At 35.3% G+C, this 5,449-nt stretch overlaps 1 pseudogene; it reads right to left on the reverse strand.

The window, feature by feature from the left end:
• Window positions 1–2,989: 2,989 nt before the first annotated feature.
• LOC125617911 lies at window positions 2,990–5,443 on the reverse strand (annotated as a pseudogene).
• Window positions 5,444–5,449: the final 6 nt, after the last annotated feature.

The following is a 5,449-nucleotide window of genomic DNA, read 5'->3' on the forward strand; positions in this document are numbered from 1 at the left end:
GAAAAGAGGCCAATTGTTTCAGATAGAGGCAGAAGAAAGTGCTTAAAATCCCTTATTTTATGTTCCCTTTTCAAGTATTTTAATGGAGACCACATAGTAATGGTATTTTAATAATTCTGATAAGGGACTACATTCAAATACCTTTCCTTGAATAATTTACCAAGGACCCTAGGCAGAAATGTTAAAACATCACATAGAATCTCTTAAGCTCATTTCGTTTTTTTTCTTTTTTTGAGGCAACTCCTAGTTGACCTTAAATTAGCAGAACTTTAAAGAATTATTTTAAAATAATTATAGATTCATAGGAAGTTGTAAAAATAATTACAAGAAAATCGCATGTACCATTACCCAGTTTTCCTCAATAGTAGTATCTTAAATAACTATAATACAACATCAAAACCTGGAAATAGAGACATCAGTACCATCTGTAGTGCTTATTCAGATTTCATGAGTCTTAAGCACTTCTCTGTGTGTGTAGTTTAATGTAACCACCATTGCAATCAAGATTCAGAAATGTACCATAAACACAAGATACTTTCCTACTACTTAATTATAGCCACACCTACCATTTCTGCTCATACCTAACCTTCTATCCATTTGTAGCTACACGTACCCCCTACTCATACCTAACCTTTGGCAAACAGTCATCTGTTATCCATTTCAAGATTTTTTTTCAGTGCTGGGGTTTGAAACCTGGGCTTTATGCATGCTAAACAAGCAGTCTTCCACTTAGCTATATCCCAATCCCATTTTAAGAATGTTTTATAAATGGGATAATACAGCTTCATGCAACACAATTCCCCTGAGATCATGCAATTTGTTGCATGTATTGGTAGTTTATTTCTTTCTATTACTATTACTTCATATTATGGAGGAACCACAATATAACCATTTAGCCATTGAAAAAAATTGGGCTGTTTCCAGCTTTGGCTATTTATGAACAAAGTGGCTATATACTTTCGTGTATAGGTTTTTGTGTGAACATATATTTTCATTTATTTAGGGTAAATGTCTAGGAGTACAACTGCTGGTTTATATGGTAGGCACATGTTTAGTTTTTGTATAAACTGCCTTTTTTCCAGAGTGGGTGTATCATTTCACATTTCTAATATATGATTAATCCAAATTTTCCTTATCCTCACCAGCATTTGTTGTTAAACTATTCTGACAGGTTAAATAGAATAAGATATTCTGATATCTCACTGTGGTTTTAATTTTTGTTTCCCCAATGGCTAATAACATTGAACATATTTTCATGTACTTATTTGCCATCTGTACACTCTCTTTGGGAAATGTCTGCTTGTGTCTTTTGGCAGACTTTTAAAGGTTCATATCCCTCTTCATATCTTGGCTATAAATCTAGGGAGAACAATTTGTCCTTGTGCATTTATACTTTTCCCAGTTATAAAATAACATACAATATAATAAAATTTCAAACACATTCCTCTTCACAGGTTAGAACAAATTAATACATGCTTCCACCAGGCGGCCTGCACAATGGTTTCATTAATGAGGTTCTTGGCATAAAAGTTAGCTAGAAGAGATCGAAATAAAACACACAGACTCAGTTACCTTATTTCTATTGCCAGGTCCCAGACGGCTCCCCTCTCTGGCTCCAACCTCTAACCGCCCAGCAGGGCAGCAAGGATTACTCAGGGCTAGCAGGAGAGAGAGAGAGTGAACACGCCAGGGAGTAGCCTTTTATTGGGGAACAAGAAATTCAGGGGATAATTCCATCCAATGAAGGTTGAGGGGGGACTGCACTCCAAGGTCAGGGTCAGTGATTGGGCCCCCGGGGTCAGTGGTCAGTCACACCCCCACACGGACCGGGTTCTCTCATCAGGAAAGGGCCGGGAAAGTTCTGACACAGCCAGAACGCCTCAGACCCTTAACGGGAGCCACCCAGTCACGTGTCAGAATGGCTTCCCACACATGCTCACTGTTTAAAAAAAAAAAAAAAAAAAAACTTCAAGAATAGAGAAAAATGTTCATTCACAAAAAACTTGTCATCTGGAAATAACTACTGTTAATATTTGGTGAGTGTACTTCTAGATTTCTGTATTTTATGTATATATGTGTGTGTGTGTGTATATATTATATATATACTTTGCATGCTTAAAAACACATCCACAATTTATACAGTTGGTGTGATACTATTCTGCATCTTGTTTCTTATAATATTGGCATCCTTCCATATTAGTTTACATCTTCCCTATCATCTTAATGCCTGCATAGTAACACAATGTGTTTACTTATGTTTACTTATTAATGGATATTTAAATTGTTTATGGGTTTTTTGTTATAAGTAAAGCGTTAGTGAATATTTCTAGAGGGATAATTTTTGGGATTTTTACAATTTTTTAGGTCAAATCTCTAGAAGTGGGATTGCTGAGTCAAAAGTCATCTCTGTGTGTGCTTGTAAATGTTTAAAAATTGCCTTTTAGATTGTGTCAATTTACATTTCCACCTATACTACTTGAGTACGTTTCTTGTCTCTCATGTATGCTTCTGATACATTTCTCCATTTAAAGACTGAAGCACATATATCCAAGTAGCTTTTATTTATTTATTTATTTTAAAATTTTTTTCTTAGTCATAGATGGATACAATATCTTTATTTTTATGTGGTGCTGAGATTCAAACCCAGTGCCTCACACATGCAAGGTAAGTGATCTACCACTGAGCTACAACCCCAGTCCAACTTTTATTATTTATAATTTTTAAGCCATTAACTGAGACAGAGTCCAAGGCTCTGTATGGCTAAGTCAGTTAATGGTCATCTTTCTCCAGCATACTTTTTAGGATCATGGTCTTCTTCAATGGCTTTGTAATCCATCTAGCCTGCTACTATAAAACTAATGATAAAGACAAGCAGAACCCCAAAGATGTTTACTAGTGGATAGAAGAATTAAGAGTTGCAGAAAAAAGGTTCAAGATCACTACCAGCATGCAATTTCATAGACAGAAACTAAACATAAAACAGCAAGTCCTACCTACAAAAGTTAGAAATTTATTGAAGTTAGATGATATTGTAGTTTGGGGTCCTTTGAGTGCTCCCCCAGGCTTTTCCCATCTGATCATACAATTTGGTGATACAACGAAATATAACGTTTTAATTATGTTTATGGAAGAATAACAATTTACATAGACATATTCCCAAATTTAAAACTTGAACTTTTTTCTTAGTAGTTCTTAGGCTTATTTTTCAAGGTCCAATAGAAATTTGGTTTAATTATCGTACCTGTGTTTTTCATTATAGCATAAACGTAGTTTTACCTGCAAACTTCCTTGGATGGATTAGGCAACACCATGACTGAATGTAAATAATATGTTTGAGTAACAGGGAAATGTGTTGTTCATGATTTACTACCTAATATTAGAATAGGATTCAGTTACAATATGAATTTTATTTCTAAACTTTCTTCAGTAGATTTTTTTTCATTGCCATTCAGCAATTAAATTCTCATACTTCTAATTTTTCAGCAGCACCCTTTCCCTTTTCTTGGATTGTAGAAAACCAATATTAAGTTGTCGAGATACTTAAACATGCATTTTTGGAGTAAATTCTGGAAGTTCTTGCAACTTTAAATTTATGATGGTTGATATAACAATGGAATTTTGTGGCTACTGTACATCTGGCTTCTTACTAATAGTAAAGTAGCAAAATACCTCATTAGGGCTTTATCCTTTGCTAAGTATCTTCGCCTCTATTAGTTTCTCCATACAGATATTCTGAAGAAGGTTTCTTTTTTCTTTTTTTTTCCAACCAAAAAGGCTTTACCTTTTAGTCTTCAAAAAACCAAACTCATAGGGCTGGGGCTATAGCTCAGTGGCAGAGCACTTGCCTTGCACGTGTGAGGCACTGGGTTCGATCCTCAGCACTACATAAAAATAAACAAATAAAATAAAGGCATTCTGTCCATCTACAACTACAAAAAAAAGGAACTGAATTAATTTCTTCTTTTTCCAAGATAATTATGATTAATTTAGAAATTTGGTCATACAATATATCTTGAAAGTATTTCCCTTTAATGGGAAAAATTATCCTTAGAGAACCTAAACATTAAAAGATTTAAAAAATATATATTTTAAAAATACTCAAGATTTTAAAAAATCTATTATAAAACAAAATGGAATCTAGTATAAGTCAAGGAAAATCATTCATCCTTCAGGTCCCTCTCCTTCAGGAACCAACATTGTTATATTCTTTCCATTAAGCAAAATCTTATCAGATTTAGTAATCCTTTTTCCTTCTGATGTCAAACTCAGTGACATCTTACAGCACCATATTGACAGTTAATCCTAGAAGAGTTCCATCAATTTCCTTATCATTCATCACAATATGAATTCTTGATCCTATACACTTGTCCACAAACTCTAGTGGCAGCAGGTGCATTATACTTGTGCTATACACTTGCTTTGTATACTTGTCTGTAAGCTCTAGTGGCAGTAGGCAGTGTTAGCCAGAAGTGGCCAGCATCCTGTAGTGGCTAAGCCAGAAGTGGCCAGCATCCTGTAGTAGATTTCTAATGTAAGCCAAATGCAAGAGAAGCAATGCAGTGCTTCTGACCTCCACCACTGAGTGAGGTCAGTTAGAAAGGCCAGGTTCCAGTTCTGTGTGACTTTGGAGAAATCCTTAACATCTCCACTTCATTATCTTTAAGACCTTTAAAAAGACCTTATAAAGGCCCTTCAAATATAAGATTGTATAAAAATAATTAATCAATTCATGTAAAATAAAATTTTACACCTTTTTTTTTTTTTGCCAGTCATTCTACTTGCAAAGATAAAACTTGAACTTTTAGTTTTGAAACCCTGGTGACTATGCTCAAAATTTAGTAATATGGGGCTGGGATATAGCTTAGTTGATAGGGTGCTTGTCTCACATGCACACAGCCCTGGGTTCAATGCTCAGCACTACAAAAAAAAAATAATAATATGATATAGAAAGTAACAGAAGTCATTGTTATTTGACATGCAGAGAAGTTCAAGGTACACTCATATCTGAAATAGGTAAGAAGGTGATCACTCATCTCCAAATCTCACATCTAGTGCTCCTGTGGTCTCAGGCCTTTAGGGCTATTATAAACCTCAGAAATGGGGTTGAAAGAGCTCTAATTTTTACTTAATTTAGGTCAGTGTTGGGCTAGGCCCCAAAATGGCTGTAGTTAGGTTACCTAGCTGAGACTTCCGGCAAGCTGTTATGTTTCTAATGTGCAGCTAGGGCTAGAAACCAATTATGTTATGGTAAGTCAAGGCCAGAAACACTCTGATTCAGCTTTTATACTCAAGGTCATAAACATTAACTTATGAGCATGAGTCCTGCTCCCCTCCATCCCCATGTAACCTGTTGGCAGTGTGCCTTCTTTGATTTGCATATATAAAAAGGGCCTATGGGAAAGACTCAGGGTGAACTGGGCTAATGGGGGTAAAAATGGGGGCTGAAGCT

The sequence above is a fragment of the Marmota marmota genome, unplaced genomic scaffold, assembly GCF_001458135.2.
Source record: "Marmota marmota marmota unplaced genomic scaffold, marMar, whole genome shotgun sequence".
NCBI lineage: Eukaryota > Metazoa > Chordata > Mammalia > Rodentia > Sciuridae > Marmota > Marmota marmota.